At 50.2% G+C, this 18,633-nt stretch overlaps 1 long non-coding RNA gene across 1 annotated transcript; it reads right to left on the bottom strand.

Annotated features, from left to right (window-relative positions):
* Positions 1-1,672: 1,672 nt before the first annotated feature.
* Positions 1,673-18,218, bottom strand: LOC116273740. Its single transcript, XR_004182094.1, has 3 exons — positions 16,080-18,218; positions 14,864-15,105; positions 1,673-3,885 (listed from the first exon to the last, which is right to left on the bottom strand). It is a non-coding gene; the product is annotated as an uncharacterized LOC116273740 (long non-coding RNA).
* Positions 18,219-18,633: the final 415 nt, after the last annotated feature.

Raw genomic sequence — 18,633 nt, 5'->3', positions numbered from 1 at the left:
TCAAGCCAGTCCTTGCCTGAGATTCTGATGTCAGGGGAACCGGTGTCTTGTGTAGGAGCCTGGGTCCTAGCACTGGCTCTGCCATGTACACACAGTGTGGCCCTGCACAGGCCAACGCCATCTTTTGGGTCTTGGTTCTTTTGTTGGTCCCATGAGTAGGTTGGATCTTTGTGACCGTGACCTGTAGCATGGATGACACAGGTATTGGGGAAGTCTGGATGCTCCCTAGGTGGCCTCACCCTCCCTGCCAGCCTCAGGGCCTCTTCTTCCCCCAACTTCAGTCCAAATCCCTTCCTTATCCTCCAGGTTCCTCCCACCACTTGCCTTCTGTCTGCTCCAGAGCAGTGTGTGATGATACAGGGGCCAGGGGCCAGGGTCTGTCCACACACAGTTTCACACATGCATGCTCATGCCCCGTGCACATGCAAGAGCATGTATCTGAATGTGCGGGCCCACGTGTGCATGTGCATGAGTTTTGCTCAACCTCCAGACCATGGCCCAGCAAGGCCTATGGGCGCTCAGACAATCCAGCCACAACTACGATTAGGTAGGGGATCCAAGGTGCCCTCTGCCTGAGTGAGAGGCCTGTAGATCGCCTTTCTGCACTGTAGGCCTGGCCAGTCAGTCCCAGGGAAAGCAGGTGGGGGCGTGAGGAGACAGAGATGTTCTCAAGGGGATGGACTAAGTAGGAGAGAGGGAAGAAAGGACCTCAGTTACTGGTACCAAGTGCTCACAGATGTCATCTCCTCTTGTCCCCGCAACCAGGAGGGAGGGATTAACACCCCACTCTATAGATGGGGTAGTGGAGTGTGGCAGGGGAGGGGGGTTTATGTAGACTCTCAAGTTCAAATCCTGGATCCATTACTCACAGGCTTTGGGAAGGGGCCTTGAGATCTCTAAGTTTCAGTATCCTAGTCTGTAAAATGGGCCAAGGATTTCTCCTTCTCAGGATTTTACTGGGTGTTGGGGGAAAAATGAGCACAAAATGCTTTTATAAAGCCCAGCATCCGGCACAGAGAAAGTCTCTCTAAAGGAGGACTATGATTATAGCTGAGATGACATGAAGTGGGAGCCAGAGACTATGGACCCAGACTCCCACCTTCCCCCGTTACTGTCCCTTTGGTGGTGCTGGTCAGTCCCTTGTCCTTGATGCAAGGTGGAAGGTGAGTTCCTGAGGGCCTCCCCTTTGCCCTGCCACAGGTGCACCCACTGCTCATAAGCAGAACATTAGGGAAGGCAGCTCTGGGTGGGTGCCTGAGCCCCTCCCACCCTCCGAGACAAAAATAAAGTAACTGTCAGAAGCATTATGGAACTGTCAAAGGTAAATGAAGTCATTCCCGTGAATTATTAATAAATCACGAGCCTACCTAGTCAATGACAGTATAAAAAAGAAAAAAATGTTTATCAAAAAATTTTTAAAAATTAGGGTGGACAAAGTGGCTCATACCTGTAATCCCAACACTTTGGGAGGCTGAGGTGGGAGGATTGCCTGGAGCTTGAGACTAGCCTGGGCAACATAATCAGGCCCGGTCTCTACAAAAAATAACTTTCAACAAATGAGCCAGGCATGGTGGTGTGCACCTGTAGTCCCAGCTACTCAGGAGGCTGGGGTGGGAGGATCACTCAAGCCCAGGAATTTGAAGTTGCAGTGCAGTGGCTGTGATCACGCCACTACCCTCCAGCCTGGGTGACAGAGTAAGACCTTCTCTCTTAAATAAAAAAGAGAGATTTTTTAAAAATTCTAAATCAAAAGGAAAAAAGACATGCTGCGGGCTGTGGGAATAGTTTGCCATGAGTTTGCAGAACCCAGGAGCCAAGCGTTAGGAGAAGCCATGGGCCCTGGGCACAGAATGTTTCGGAGCCATGGAAAGCGATGTCCATGTGGGAAGAGGGGCCCATCAGCGTCACCGAGGCACTTGGTCCACATGGAGCGCTAGATGAACAGGGAGAATTGCCCCTGACATCGCTTCCTGTCCTCATGGCTCATTGAATCCCAGAGCAGCAGCCTCAGCTGTCTGGATCTTCACTCATCCTGCTCCAACCTAATTGCCTTTGCCTAGACCACAGTCAGAGCTGGTGACTTTGCCAGCTGTGGCCTCACCTCCCTAGACTCCAGCTCACTGTGGAAACTACAGAGCCCAGTGACCCATCACTTCCACTGCAAGAAAGGCTGGGGATGCAGTCTGACAATCATTGTCTTTCTCCGAGCAATTCAAGGTAACTATCAGCACCAAGATGCTGGCAGCTGTGACTGCTAATGGAGCTAGAAACTGTCAAACTGAAGGTAATAATTGTCTCCTTAAAAAAAAAAAAAAAAAGAAAAAAAACTAGTTAATTAGCATAATCAGGGAATATATGGGCCAATATTCCTCACCTAATGTGGGAGATGAATATGAACTATGGGGCCTTCGGGGTTTCCAATGGAGAGAGCAACTCCAGCCAGGAAGTTGGGGGCCACCAGCACAGAAGGAAGAGAAGAGGGTAGGAAATGCCTGTGTATTTGGAGGTATTATTGTATGAGTGCTTCTGGAGACGTTATTTTATGTAAAATGCACGCCTGTCTTCAAGGCAGTGATGTTCATCTTGGCATTTCTCCAATCTATCCCTTTGATGTGTACTTACTGAGCACCTGCTGGGAAGGCAGCCAGGATTTGTTCTTGGCAAAAAAAAAAAAAAAAAAGTGAAGTTCACGAAGCATACTCCCATCTTCTAAGCTGCTTATCCACCTTCCCACCCCCAAAAGGGTCTGTTCTCTGGGTTGTCAAAGTAAGACGAGAGCTCATCTGAAGCCATACATGACTGGTAAGGATACCTAGGGGGCCCTGGGAATTGAAAAACAATCTCTCAAAGTCATCTCTCAAATCATGGCAGGCACTGACTGCCTAATATTTGTACCCTTCCGATGGGTGTGTTCAGCGAGACTGGGGAGAGGCATGAACTAATCAGAGTAAAGCAACCCTTCTCTAGACTCACTGTGTGCTGGGAGTTTACCACAACTATACAGACATTTGTTTAGTTCTCCTCATGAGACTGTTAGGTGGCTACCATTATCCCCATTTTATAGAGGAAGAAACAGAGGCAGAGAAATGGTTAAATAACTTATTCAACATCAACCTGATAGTGAGTCCCAGAGCCAGGATTTGAATGCAGGAAGCCTAAATCCAGAGATCATGCTCTTAAGTCTCAGTTTAATACAGGAGAGTTAAGCTTGACAAAGCCAAGCTTCCATAAGAGAGGGCAGGAAGTAGAAGAGAAGCATCACAAACTGAGCACCTAGCACATGGAAGGCATTGAGCTGAGGACCCTCAAGAGCTAGTCCCTATCGCCAAGGCACTAGCAGCAGAAGCCAGGAGTGGCCGACACATCTACAGTGCAGGGCCCCTGGGCGGTCACTCCATGTGCTCTGGGTCTGAATTCTTGTTCTCCACTTACGAGGTAAGCGCCCCTGGCAAGGGACTAAATTTGGGTTCCCCTGGAAGCTGCCCCTGAAACAAGGATTCAAGCCTAAAAAGTTCATTTGGGAGGTAAACCCAGGACATATTGATAATGAAGTGAGAAAATTTATTAATATTATCTATTGTAAAACAAATTATCCCAAAATTTAGCAGCTTAAAACAACCGAGACTTATTACCTAATGGTTTCTGAGGGTCAGGAATCTGCGAGTGGCTTAGCTGGGTGGTTCTGACTCAGGGACCCTCACGGGGTTGCAGTCAAGGAGTCAGCCAGTGCTCCAGTCATCTGAAGGCTTAACCAAGGCTACAGGATCCACTGCCAAACTCTCTCAGGTCATTACTCAGGGCCACAAGCTTCAGTTCCTCACTACATGGGCCTCTCCATCTGGCTTCCCATGACAGGAAAGCAGGATTTTCTCCAGAGTGAGTGATCTGAGAGATAGAGAAATCAGACAGAGACAGAGAGAGAGAAATCAAGACTGAAGCTATAATGTCTTTTATAGCCTAATCTCAGAAGTGACATACCATCACTTTTGTCATATTCTACTGGCTACAGAGTCCAACACTAATACAGTGTGGGAGGGGCTGCAAGGATATGGATACCAGGTGGAGTTCACAGAAAGTAAGATGGGGGGAGCCATAGAGGTCAATAGTGGATGTGATATCAAGCCAGGTCCCACTGTGGGCACCGAGAGGCTAATCCCACAGGGGAACGCTGGGAGAAAGTGTAGAACATGTCTCAGAGTTATCTCCAACAAACAGGTGAGGATGCTGGGGGCATTTTCCCATCCAATCCTCATTCATCATTGGTCGAAGGTTGCCTCTATGGGCCCTAACACCAGCATCTTCAGCTGTGACTTCCTCTCTCTCGACCCAAGTTTCCTGGTCTGTAAGTGGGGATGGCATCAACACTTTCATGATAGAGTAATTGTGCAGTGGTTATGCCTGGCACACAGTAAGTGTTCAATAAAGCTGCTGGTGGTGTGGTGATGTGGCTATGATGGTCATTCTGATGGCTGGTTGGGATGAAATGAGATGATGTCAACACCACTCTTGGTAAATCCCTACTTGCAGATTCTCATTCCTGTGTTCTTTCCAGCTCAGCACAAAACTTCTCAAGCTCCAGATAATAACACTGCAGGACTCATTGCTCTGATGTTCATATGAGCCCAGAAACAGACTGGGAATGGGAGCAGATTATGTCAAAAGTTCCCGCCAACTTCTGCATCCATGAGATGTGTAGGGCCCTGGGAGCAATGTGGTATCAGAACCTTGGACAGTTTCCAAAGGCGTGGGCCTGGCCCTGGTTGCTCCCCTCCTTCTTAGCAAGGACTACACAGTACTTAGATGTCTTGAGGCCCTCCTGCATATTAGTAAAGTGATTTGTCTGAGGCTCCACAGCTAGAAAGGGGCAGAGCCAGGACTCATAACCGTCTTTGAGAAGTGCCTTACCTCTCTATTACTCAGTTTGTAACACGGAAACAAGGCAGGCTCCGTGAGTATGTGACTTAGTTTATGCACAGTATGCTCTTCAATCGCTGTCTTGAAATTCTTAGCAATTTTTAAACAAGGGGGCCAGTATTTTCATTTTGCACTGAGCCCCTCAAATCACATAACCAATCCTGCAAGAGAAGAATAATACACCTCCGTCTCCCAAAGATGCTGTTTCTCCTTTTTGGCCTGCTCTCCACTCTTCTCCACCCACCGTATGGTGCATGAAGCAGGCTTATAAGGGCTACACCGACAGGATCCTTTGTCTTCTGATATGTATAGCTGGGTTCAGCTGATGGGCGGCCCTGGCAGGGGACAGGAGAGCAGGAGGAGTGGGTGCTTGGATCCGAAGGCTGCTCACTCCCCAGGGGAATGTCTTCCCCCTGCTCCTTCCCTGTTGGGTCACAGAAACTGGGGCACATCTCTGCCCCTGCATGGAAGCAAAAGCTCCATCCTTGCATGGAAACCTGTGTGGAAGCCACAGCTGTGTCAGGCAGCCCTCTCCTAGAGCTACGACCACTCTTGCAGTGCTCCAAACATCTCCTTCCCTTGGTCCATCTAAATCCATGGTTGCTGACCTCAGACACCTCATCATCCTCTCGTTAAATGCTTCTCAATTTCCCCCTGTGTGTGCGTCTTCTATTTCCCACTAGGAACCTGGCTAATGCACTCTCTTGTGGAGTTGATGGGAAGATTAAATAAAATCCCACATGTAGCACACTCAGCACAGTCCCTGGTACATGGTCAGTACTGGGCAGAGGTTCACTGTTACTACTGGTTACCCAGCTCCAAAGGCCCAAAGTTCTGAACCATTATCCTACACTGCCACACCCCTCCCAACACACACATGCGCATGCACACATGCACACACATGCGCCCCACTCTATGACAAACAGGTGGTTTGGTGGAGTGCAAACAACCAAAGACCTGTATCTAGGGAGTGAAGCTTGGAATCTAAATTGTCCCTAAAGACCTCTTGTTTCCATCCCATTGGCTCTGGGCCACTCTCTGACTTTTGTTGGAAATTTCTCTCTCAGGCTTGGTTCTCTGCACCCTTGATTCTCTTCTGGGAACACAGGCTCTACATAACAAGGCAGAAGCCAGGACTTGGTTTCTCTCCCTACTTGGATGAGCAAATCACATCACAGTTCTATTGCCCTTTCAAGTAGGTAATTACGGAACTTTGCAAGACCAGGAGGTATAAAAGGACCTCCATGATGTGGCCAAGATGGTACCAACACCACCAACCAAGGGTGCAAACAGTGATTGATGATGCCACGGCCCAGAGGAGTGCTAAGGACCCTAGGAGGATGGGCTCAGTTCCCTTCCCCAGGGCCCCAGTCCAATAGACTTCTAGACTCCTGAGGCTTGGAGCTACCACAGCCCTTGGGGTGGCCGTGTTGTCCTAGGGCCATGTCTGTCCTGCTCCCCGATGCAACCTTGGACCCTGGCAGATGGGGTGGAGGCTCATAAAAGTATGATGAACAAATGAACGAATGAACACTTGAGTCCATAAGCTAGTTCAGGAGCCAGTGGAGCTCTTCCTGTATCTCAGGCCCAATGTATTTCAAAGTCCCTCCCCACACCATATATGGCCTGAGGAATCTATAGAAGAATCCCCCTGCTATCCCCACACACAAGACACTTTCCTCTTAGTAGTCTTTTGATTCAGCCAAATAAACACTCGCCAGGCCTATGACAGTTCTAGTTGGAAGGAAGAAAATGCTCCACTATTTTCATTAATACCTCCTCTCCCATGTGGTCCAGGTAGAATTTTGTAGGACAACTGCAAGGACATTTTTAAGAAAACCACAGAGAGAGCTGTTGACTGGAGAAGCTTGGCTAAGCTGGTGGGAAAGGGATGGTGCGTGTTCCCCATGAAGTGCTCCCCCAAGAGTCCACCTGTCTTCAAGTTTGGATTCCCCCAGAAACAGACCTTGAGACAAGCGAGCAGTTAAATTTAGGAGGAAGCACTAGTGGGGCAGGGAGGAGGAGAAGGAAAGGAAGCAAATAGTCTATTTCAGAACAGGTCACAACCGGCAGCAATGCAGTCTTAATCCCTCCTGCGCAGACCACACCTTGGGGCCATCCCACAGAAGGGCAGCAAGCTGGGTACTCATCCTCCCACTTCTGTCCCTCTCCCTCACTGGTCAAGGGCTGCGACCAGGGCTGAGAAGCTCCCGCATGTCCAGCCTCCCCTGCACAGCCAAGAGAAGCCCCTTGGGTGGAGGGCTGAAGGGCATTGCAGGGGGAGCTACCCACACCACCATCATCTGATACGCACCATTAATCAATTAATCACCCATCAGCAGGTTGGAGCCTCCCATGATGCGTGTGTGTTTAGACTGTGCCTGGGGGTCTGCCCTTCATAGCCCCGGCAACAGAGCTGTGAGATTGTGAGAACTGCTGCCTGCATTTTACAGATGAGGAAACGGAGGCATAGAGGTGACTTAACTTTCCCAAGGTCTCATCACTAATAGGCAAATAAAATAAATTAAAATTCCTGCCCTAATATAGCTTCAATTCTAGGAGAAGAAGACAAACAATAAACAAAATTGATAAACAAAATGTGTGGGGTCTTAAAACGCAATAAATGCTGTGGAGAAGGGGCAGGGGACAGGGAATACTGGGATGGGGAGAGATAGAGAATACAATAGAATAGATAATTCAAAAAAGACTTCCCAGGCCGGGCGCGGTGGCTCACGCCTGTAATCCCAGCACTTTGGGAGGCTGAGGTGGGCGGATCACAAGGTCAGGAGATCGAGACCACGGTGAAACCCCGTCTCTACTAAAAATACAAAAAATTAGCCGGGCGCGGTGGCGGGCGCCTGTAGTTCCAGCTACTCAGGAGGCTGAGGCAGGAGAATGGCGTAAACCCCGGAGGTGGAGCTTGCAGTGAGCCGAGATCGCGCCACTGCACTCCAGCCAGTGGGACAGAGTGAGAGTCCGTCTCAAAAAAAAAAAAAAAAAAAAAAAGAGTTCCCAGAGATGACAGCATTGAAGCCAAGACTCGAAGGAGGTGAGAGGAGAAGGGATCCATGTGGCTATCTGAGGTCACCGAGTCCTAGGTAGAGGGAACAGCAAGTACGAAATGCTGAAGCAAGAGTCTTCCCAGGGCTGGGCATGGTGGCCTACGCCTGTAATCCTAGCACTTTGGGAGGCCAAGGCTGGCAGATTGCTTGAGACCAGCCTGCCCAACATGGTGAAACTGCATCTCTACTAAAAAGAGCAAAATTAGCCGGGTGTGGTAGTGCACACCTGTGATCCTAAGGAGCTACTAAGGAGGCTGAGACACAAGAATTGCTTGAACCCAGGAGATGGAGGTTGCAGTGAGCTGAGATCGCGCCACCGCACTCCATCCTGGGCAACAGAGCAAGAATCTGTCTCAAAAAAAAAAAAAAAAAAAAGAGTCTGCCCCCAGAGTGTCCAGAACAGGACTGTGTGGCTGAGACTAGGAGCTGGTCATCTCAGGGGATGGGAGCTGGGTCATACAGGTCACTGCAGGGACTCTGATTTCTACTCTGAGTGAGGTGGCTTCGGAGCAGAGGAGCAACGTGGTCTGACTTGCGTTGAACAGAGTCACTCTGACTACCAGGATGAGAGGAAAAGAAAGTAATATGTGAATGAATGAATGAGCAAGTGAATGAAAGAATCAATGAGTGTCCTTGTACCTTCTCACAGATGAGCCTGAGCCACTTACTTTAATGGGGAGACAAGGGGCAAGAGTTTAAAGGGAAGCTGGTGAAGCCCACACTGCAAAGAGTGGAATTCAAGCCCAGGACACAGCAGCTGGGCCTGGCGGGAGATGCTGGTCTTGGCTGTGTCTGCAGCTGCCCCTCCACCCCTGTGTTCCCACCCTGCCAGCACAGCCCCAGGGAGCAGCTGTGATCACAGACATGAAAGCAAGCCCTGTGCAGAAGATGATCAGAAGCCTTGTGACAACAGTTGTCCCTCAGAGTGCTGCTTTCAAGAGGCCTCGGGCCATCCCGGGGAGTCCTTCTCATCGTCCTCCAGCCCCTGGGCTGCAGAGCCCAGGCCATGACACTCTTACTCAAAAACAGCACACAGTTTCTGAAATAATAACACAGAGATGAAGGCTCCCCTGCTCTGGAGTGGGGGAGACTCACAGCTGCCTATGAAGACACCTTAGGGGTACTGGTCAAAAATGTGGCTGACAGATGCTGAAACCTACCCCCCATCAGAGCATTTTGAATCAAGCATTTTTTTTCTCTCTCCTCCTCTCTCTCTCTCTCTCTCTCTCTCTGCCTTTGTGTTGTAAATTGGGAAGTTAGAGAGGAAGGAACATAGGAGGTGAAAGGAGAGAAAAATGAAGGAAGGGAAGGGAAAAGAAGAAAAGAAATGGCCCTTGTATGAACATCAACTGTGGGCAGGACACATTACTGAATACTTTCTAGTCTATTCATTAGTTCATTTAATTCATACAACAGCCCTATGAAGTAATTCCCATCAATAGGCCTATTTTGCAGACGTGGAAAATGACGCTCAAAAAGGTTAAGTCATCTGCCCAAAGACACAGAGTGGAGAAGTGATGGAGCTGGGGCTGTGTGTTCTAATGCTGATTCTGCCTACATGTAACCGTCTGATGGGGGACATGTTCTGTGCTCCATTTCTTGGCAGAGTCAAGACTGGACACCCTGAGAGAGCTGCATCCCAGGCTCTGCGCCTGGGGGAGTGATGGAGCCTGGTGAGGGAAAGACACCAGGTGAAGGAGCCAGGGCTCTTCCTGTTTTCAGCCCCCTGAGCTCCCCTCTGGTTCAGCCATCTAGCCTCATACAGTTCCATGTGCCCTGGTTTCTCCACTCACCCACCACCCGTGAGCTGGGCCATGCTATGGAACCCAAGAGGACTCAGACCTCAGCCCTGCCCACATGGGGCTTCTAGGCCAGGAGGCACACACAACTGAAATCCAGGATGAATGTTTTCAACTATTCCCAGAAGACATCCCTTCAATCTTCCACAGGGATTTGACTAATTCCATTTATTTCCCACCATTCCCTGCACACCGCTCCATGACATGCTATGTGCCTGACTCTGGAGCCACAATGGTGCATAAGACAAGGTACCTGTCCTCAGGAGCTCTCAGCCAGGCTACCAGGGGAGGCAGATGTGTACACCAACAGATCCAGAACAAGATTATAAGTGCCTCACAGGCAATCTTTTCAGAGTTGAGTGGAAACTCAGAAAGAGTTCACTGTAGAAGGTAGAGTAGACATTAGAGCTGGGTTTTTGAAGCATAATTAGGAGTTTTCTCAAACCAAGAAGACAGGCCTGGGCATTCCAGGTGGAGGGAAGAGCTTGGGCAAAGGCCCAGGGGTCTGAAAGGACATGGTGCATCCCTGGAACTTCCAGGAGGCCACGGGGGAAGGAGGCAGAGTGTGCCCACGTCTCTTCTTTTTTCTTCCTATGCAGTCTCTAAAAATCCCCTCTACTGTTGGAGCAATTCCACTCCACCCTCGATGTGCATCCCTCAAGTGGTAATTAGTCCAGCATTCCCACTGGAGATCTTACCCCTAGTCTCCATAAAAAAGTATACAGGCATTCATCCAAATAAAACAGGTCTCTCCTTTGGGGGACGTCTGCTGCTGATAGCATATGATTTTCCTCACATTGTTACTCAAAAGACCGGAGAGATTATTTCCTTCCATTGGAGGGCAGGAGTAAGGAGAGAGGCTGCCATTCCAGCGAGGAGGCCGAGTGACTTGACAGTGCTATGGGAGTGGATTGGGGAGCAAGGAAAAGTGATGGGTGAGATGGAGAGAGAGGCTGGATCCAGATGGAGGAGGCCAAGGGACCAGGTTGGGCTGCTAGACATCCTGATGGAGTAGGGGGTGCCGTCGGCAGTTTGGCCAGCATAGGCCCCGGATGGCACAACCAATGGCACCCCAGCCTGGCTTGGGGTGAGCACAGAGTTGGCGTTTGGAGCTGTCAGAAGTGATTAATTCATCAAAAACACAGCACACTGGAAAACTGGCTGTGACTCAATGGCTCATTAATACTCAGACTCTGATCAGCCCGCAGATGCTAATTAAAGCCACTCCGAATAAAGGGCGGCCTCCTGAAAGCTCCAGCATGAACCTTTCCCTCACTGCCCTTGGCAGGGCACCCTCAGAGCCGGGGGGGAGGTGAGCATAGTGGGTGGGCTCTAGGCCGCCAGTGAGGGCAGACTCATTCTTGGTAGCTCTTGAGTGACAGAGCCCAGTGGCATTTGGAGAGGATCTGTTCCAATCTCTGCCATTTTGCAGATGGAGAAACTGAGGCTCAGGGAGGAGCAGGGGCTTTCTCAAGGCCACTTAACAAGAATGTAACCAAGCCTGGGCTCAAATGAGGCCTGAGCCCTTCCTATTCTGTTCCTCTTGACACTGTGTAGGCTGAAGGAAGGACAGGAAGGTGAACACAGTATAGCCACAGCCCTCAGGTTGATTACATGTCAATGGGAGGTCATTTCTGGGAGGGTTTCAATCTCACCTTGTTCAACTCCACACCCCAGCCCCCAGCCTAGAAGCTGGTACAGAGAAGGTGCTTAACAAAATGCTGAACAAATTTATGCATGAGTGGACTATAACTTATGCCAGAATGTGATAATCAGATACAAAGGTGCTTTAATCAGATACAAAGTGCTCTGTGAGTTTGGAAGAAGAAGAAATCAACGAATGCTTCCTGGAAGAAGAAGCATCAAGTAAAGAGGCACAGACTGACCCTGCCTGAGCCTGCTCTGAGTATCTTCTCATTTCATCCTCACAACAGCCCAACCATGATTACAGCAATGATTACATCCATTTTACAGATGAGGAAACTGAGGTCCAGTCAAGTGAAGTCCTTTCCCCCAAGGTCCCACAGCCAGAAAGTAAAGGAGTTGGGACTTGGATCCAGGTCTTCCTGGCATCAAAGCCCATCCCTCACCAGTGCCTGGAAGCTCAGCTATAGAAGCCCTGCCAGAGATGAGTCTTCCCAAACTCCCCAGGACGTGGCGGGATGCCTACATCCCTCCATCCCAAGATCAAGACTACCCACTCCTGTCATAGGGTCTAGTCAGGTGTGTCTATGGAGGGGATCAGGATGGTATCACCACATCCACATCCAGCACGAGTTTTGCAGCCTGGGAGCCACCCACCAATATCTGTTGAGGGTACTTTAACCCAAACACCTTCGTGGAGGGCTGCTGAGGGATTCCATGAACCAGATTCACAAACTGAACACTGGGCATGCAGTGAGTGCCCTCCAGGAGGAGCAAAGGTTGCATTTGGGCTGTTCATTGTTATTCGCATTTGACCAGCCTCCCTTCCTGGATTCAAAGTCATTCTTGTCTCCAGAGAGGGGCAGACCAAGGACAGTCACGGGTCATACAGCCACGGGAGGCGCAAAGCCAAGTTTTCCAACTCCTGACTCCCCAGGAAAGCCTCCTTGTTCTCAGAAAACTGCCCACTCAGCCAAGGTTGAGGTCTGTGTCCTTTGACAACATAAAAGCCCCTTCTGATGAAATGATTCAACTGCATTTCCACCAGGGAGTCAACATCTGCTTCCCACCTCATGCTGTTCCCACCCCTCCCTGGTCCCGATCAGAGGCTGGAGGCACTGCGCACGTCACACTCACCTGGAGCGTGCTAGGGAAAGTGCGTGAGCCCAGGGGAGTGTGTGTGTGTGTGTGTGCCCAGTGTGTGTGTGAGAGTGTGAGGGTGTGTGTGAGCTCAGGGGAATGTGGTTGTGTGTACTTAGTGTGAGCCTGTGTGAGTCCAGCAGGAGTGTGTGTGTGAGCCCAGGGGAAGCATGTATGTGTGTGCACATGCCCAGTGTGAGTGTACATGAGCGTGTGGATGTGTGTAAAGGATGTGAGACCAATGTGAGTCTGTGGGTGGTGCGTGTGAACCCAGCAGGAGTTGGGGGGTGTAGTTTCAGTCGGCTACGACTGGTGATGCTGCAGTGACAAACGGCCCCCAGTCTCAACAGCTCACAGTGGCACAGATTTACTTCTCAGCATCTACCAGTTAATTTGCAGAACACCTATGGCTCTGCTCTTTCAGCTACATCCCAGGACCTAGAGGACATGGGCAGCATCTGGCTGGAATATTGCGGGTCACTGTGGCAGAGGGAAAAGAGCATGAAGGAGCCATGAGCTGGTTTTCAAGGCTCCTGCCCAGAAGCGACACCTTGCTTTTCCACCCTATTCTACGGCCAGAGTGGACACACAGCCGAGCCTGACTACAACAGGATGGGAAGTGGAATCCTCTCTTGGGGAAGGCCAGGAAATACCTGTGAACAAGGACACAGCCTATACCCCTGTGATTCCATGAGGAAAAGCACATGGCTTCCTTGACTTTTCCCTTGCACGTGGGTCCAAGTGAAAAAGAGCCAGCGTGCAAATCTGCTTTGCTTCTGGGTGCGAACACATAGAGGCTTTGTGTTTCACACAAAAATGCGTGATCACTGTGTGCAAAAGCCTGTGGCCCAATGGGCAGGTGCCAGAGCACGTGTGATGGGAAGAATGTGGGAAGGGAGTGCATGTGTGTATCCTCACCCTCATCGCAGCACTGTCTGAACCCGTCTGTATACACACCGAACGCCCCCCACATTCACACCCGAGCATACGCTCCCTTCCACAGGGAAGAGGCTCTCGCAGATGGGAGGTGAGATGCTCAATTTCCCAGCTGATGATTTAGCAGGTTCATTCACCCCTCATTTGTGGCCATCTGTCACCTTCCACAAGGTGGCTGTCTCCACCTGGCCTGCACACTGTGGCTGCAAAGGAATGGTGGCAGGATGAAAATGCACAGCTTCTGTTCTTAGCTACCAACTCTGAAGATGGGGTCCCCCTCCCAGTTTCAGGACTGTCCTTCTAAGTGCTGCCCTGAGGGTTACAAGCCCCATAGGAGACAGGTCAGCCCTAAGCCTCCCCAGAAGATACATCTCTTAATGCCTCAGACTCCCCCGAATCTCCAGCAACTTTTCTCTCCTCCTAGTCTGTCCCCATCTTCCTTAAACGGGCCTCTAGTGGGAAAAAGTCAGCCCCTAATAATCACTGAGAGAATCGCCACTCTTTGGGTGCTGGTCCTTGTGCCAGCACTTGACACATCTCATTGACCTGTCGGGAAATCCAGCAGACAGGGACTTCTGTTGTTCCCATTTGACAGATGAAGAAACTGAGACTCAGAGAGGTGCCCAACCTCACACAGTCCACTTACAGCTAAACAGGGGCTTGTATCAAGGCCTCCCTGTTCAGCCTTTTTCAATGGGTCCAGGCTGCTCAGGTCACCTCCTCCAGGAAGCTAGCCAGACCAACGGCCTGGAGGGGTTGTGGCAGGACAGGAGCCCCAGATGTGGATGCTGAGGGAGGGAGAGCAGGCAGTCCAGGTCTTTGTGTCTTCTCTGGCAACACTCACTCCTCATCCAGGGAGAGACCCTCCCTCAGACAGACCTCCCTTTGGCCCTGACTCCGGCCTCTAACACATCCGTGAAACCAGCCTTCTGAGCTGTGAGTGATTTTGTCAAGTCACATCTCAACCACCGCCTGCCCAGGTGCCCCATCCCCCTTGGGATGAGACTGAGCTTCACACATGCCCTATGAGGCCTGTACACCTCTCCAGCTCTGGCACCCCATGCTCCCTCCTCTCTTCCTTCCTCACACCTCACACCCGCTGCACTCCTTACTCCCTGGTCCCCTACCAGGAGCCCTTTCCTTCTCCTTCCCACTTTCCCTGTTGAACTCCTGACCAACTCAGCAAAGTCTTCCTACAACAGGGACCCCATAGTTCCCTACCCCACCCAATGGTGGAATAGCACCCCTCACTCCACAAGGCAACTGCATCTCCACTGCTGAATTCTAAGTTCCCTGTTAACTACTGCATCCCCAGCTCATCACTTAACAAAGATCCTTGATCTCCCCCGCCCCAGACCAGGAACTTACTATTTTAGAGGCCAGCGATACAAGTAAACGAAAATGGAAGGCAGGATGGAGAGTGACTCAGGCTGGGCAGCAGCTGTCAGAAAGGTTGTCAGGGAAGGCTGGCAGTGACAAGTGTGCAGAGACCCGAACGATGAAGGGAGCCATCCCATCCGTGCAAAGCTCTGAGAGAAGGACATGGCTGGCAGATGGAGGAATGGGCTTGGCATATTCAGGGCACACTCATGTGGCTGGATTTTAGGCAGCTGGGGGAAGACAGGGTTTCAGCAAGGGAGCAAAGGGTTTCAAGAACGTTTTTATTCCATCTTTGAATACTCCAGGCCACCTCCTCCAGGGAGCCTTCTCTGATTGCCCATCCTTCATGTCTCTGACCTTTCCCAGCCCTGACCCGTAAGGTAGGTTCCCAAACACCTCTTGGCCCCCTTAAGATGAAGGAGTCTCAGAGGATGGAAAAAGCATTTTACAACACGGCCTTCCTCTGGTCCCAGGCTCCATGGCCAGGAGAGCATCTGCGGGGTTTGGATGGGGTCCCAAATGGGACAGTTGTCCTCTGTGTCAGCTCCAGCTCCAGTTAGCAGGTCCCTCAGGGAGGCAGGCCGGGCTGGCTGGAATGTGAGGCTTGGTTATTTATGGATTTCAATTTCCCCACTCCTGCACCTCCTGGGTGTATCACAGGGAGGCTGCAGAAAAGAATTTTGCCTCAGACTAGCAGAGGGATCCAATGGCCACGTGAATCAAACACCCCTAGGGGACCCATGGACATTTAGGGGTAGCATCTGAGAGATAAAAAGAGACTGCACAAAGGGCTCTAGGCTGGGAGCCAGAAAACCAGGTTTCTAGTCCTGGCTCTGCCCCAACTTTAGGGAAGCCTTTCTCTGGGCCCCAATTTCCACCTTAATAAAGAAAGACATTAATCTAGGTCAGGGATCAATGAGTTTTTTTGGTAAGATGCCATACAGTAAATATTTAGGCTTTGGGGGCCTTATGGTCTCTGACACAACTACTTAATTCTGCTCTACAACTGTAGACAGTATGTGAGCAAATGGGCATGGCCGTGTTCCAGTAAAACCTCACTACAAACAGGTGGTAGGCAGAATTTGGCCTATGGGCTGTAGATTGGTTTCCTGTGACCTAGGTGACCCTTCTGATAGGTTGCAAGCAACAAAATCCCAATGCCAGCTGCTGTAAGCTAAACATTACCTAGGTCAGAAGGACTTACCAGGTCACATAAAAGTCCCAGGGAGACATCAGGCATGGCTGGATCCAGGGACTCAAATGATATCATTAGGACTCATTAAACACTCTTTTATGGGGGGAAACATGGCTGTCAGCATCTAGAGTTCCAGGATCAATTCTGACTGGACCAGCTTGGGTCATGTGCTTCTCCCTGAACCAATCACTGTAGTGGAAGAGAGGATGTGCTCCTGATTGGCCAGGCTTGGGTCATGTGCCCATCACTAGAACTGGAGGTGAGTCCAGCCCCACCTAAACTACATGACCTGGACTGGGTGAAGGGGTGGCACTCCTGAGGAAATTTGGGGTGCTGTTGCTGAAAGAAAGGGCAGTGTACAGGGCTGCACTTGCATATAGTGAACCTTCATGTAAATTAGAACAGCACCCCTCTGGGTGGACGTAGCCCCACACTTTGGCTTGGCCAGTGGAGCACAGACTGGATTTCAGCCCATACTCCCCCCACCCCGGGGTCAGACACCTGTGTGGGGAATGACATGCGCTCATGGCGTATGGGATGGCCCTGGAAGTAGATGCCACCAGATGTCCATGTGACCCTTCCAGGTGGACAGTCAGGGATTCCTTGTATGGAGTTTGTCCTCAAAGTTTTTTGTCACAATGTCATTGTTTCTCTCTGGATAATAGTAGCCACATCCTGGATGCCTCTGAGTCCCCAGTCACTCTTCCCATCCAACCCACACCACACACCATCACCAGATTAATTTTCCCAAAGCTTCCAAGTCAATCCCCTGCTCAAAAAACCTACTTAGCTTCCCATTGGCACCAGAACAAGGTCCTTATACCTCAGTCTCATGCTCAAGGTATCCAGTGGTCCTTCCTTAGTTTCTTTTCTCAGGCTCATCTCTTCCACTTTTTTATGCTCGACTGAGTCCAAGACTTGAGTTGGCCCCATCATTCATTAACCATGTGACCTTGAACAAATCCCTGTCCCTCTCTAGGCCCTCAACCTCCTCATCTGTGAATTTGGGGATAACCATTGATGTATCTTGAGACACATGAGTCATTTTTACACTATAAAATAGTATACAAACACCAAGTGTTACTATTATATCTCCTCCCCTTGTAACAGAAGCCCTCATAACAGTCATAATTCACATTTCACTAGAGTGTAGGCCCTAGATTGACCTGAAAATTTCACCCAAATATGTCTGGGAAGCCCCAAGAGACATCTCCTAGGTGCTCACCAACCAGCCTGGCAACACCAGTTTCCTGTGCAGCCGCCACGCTCTCTCTCTCCAGCATCCACATTTGCAGTCCCTGCTCATGCCTGGGGTCAAGGTGTTGTCCCCAGCTGTCTCTCAAGATGTTGGATTGATGCTGTAGCCAAGCATACCTGGAGACAAGAAAGGGCTCCTCTCTTTCACACCTGTGGGGCTGGGTAGAGTCCCCCAGGCCCAGAGCCTCATGCAGACCCCTGTGGAAGAGACCTCTTCAGCTTCCACCATAGCCCCTTCCTCTAACAGCCCAGCCCAGGAGTTCCTGGCCTGCCATGGTGCAAAGAGAACTCAGGAGGTCTGTGAACTTGCATGGGGAAGACATTACAGCTTTATTCTCATCCATTTCCTTACAGTAGGTATAAAGATAGCAAGCCACAATGGTGTTAGCCGTACCTATGACTCTGCAGCCAGCAGCAATCACTAATGTTTTGCTATCACCTTGCAGTTGTTACAGCAATCTTTTCAATATTGTTTACATTCATCACGACTTTGAAATCACAGTAGTGACTAGATCCAATGTTAGATCTTGCTTAATGCATTGATGGAATCGTATATATTTGTATGTGTCACAATTTTGATTTTTAAAGTATTTTGATAACCATGTTCCTTTGTCATCCAGTATATTGTATTTTATGCATTTAAATGAATTATTTTCAGAAAGGGCTATATACCAGCATGCTAAAATGGCCCATGGCACAAAAAAACGTCGTTAGATGTCAGGATTCTTACCATCCCAGGCTCTCCTCTGCCTCCTCCTCTTTTCTTCTTCTTCTTCCTCCTCTTCCAAATACATGCAAATAAGGGATGCACACTTCATCAGACAGCCCTAAACCTGTCAGAGCCACAGCTGCAAGCAGAAGCCAAGTTCATGCCTGGCTCTCTCCCGTCTCCTGTGCCAGCCCCCACCCCACGCCCTCCCGATCCTAGTGCTTTTGAAAGTGAAAAGCAGGTAGCTACTGTGCCAATGATAAACAGCCCCTCCCCCACCTCCCCTCAGCCTGCGCCCTCTTCCTCTCTCTGCTCACCAGGGCTCCGGCATCACGTTCCCATGTGCCTGGATACAGAGTGTGGTTCTGTAAACAGGGCTGTGGGCTATACCACGCTCCCTGCCTCAAAGCACTGACCTTCTCCCGATTGCTGAAGAAAAGGGACTTGTGCATGTGGCCCCCTGGGAACTGAGTCTGACCTAGAAATCATGATGACCGGCAGGCTCACCCCAAAAGAATGAGAGGCATTTATTTCTCTTCTGTTCTCTGAAGAGGAAGAGCTCAGTTGTGTGTTCTGAAGATTGCAGGCTTCCCCGTT

Source organism: Papio anubis, chromosome 2 (assembly GCF_008728515.1).
Source record: "Papio anubis isolate 15944 chromosome 2, Panubis1.0, whole genome shotgun sequence".
NCBI classification, from domain to species: Eukaryota; Metazoa; Chordata; class Mammalia; order Primates; family Cercopithecidae; genus Papio; species Papio anubis.
The sequence above is the reverse complement of the archived record's forward strand: the minus strand, read 5'-3'. Positions and strand labels throughout refer to the sequence as shown.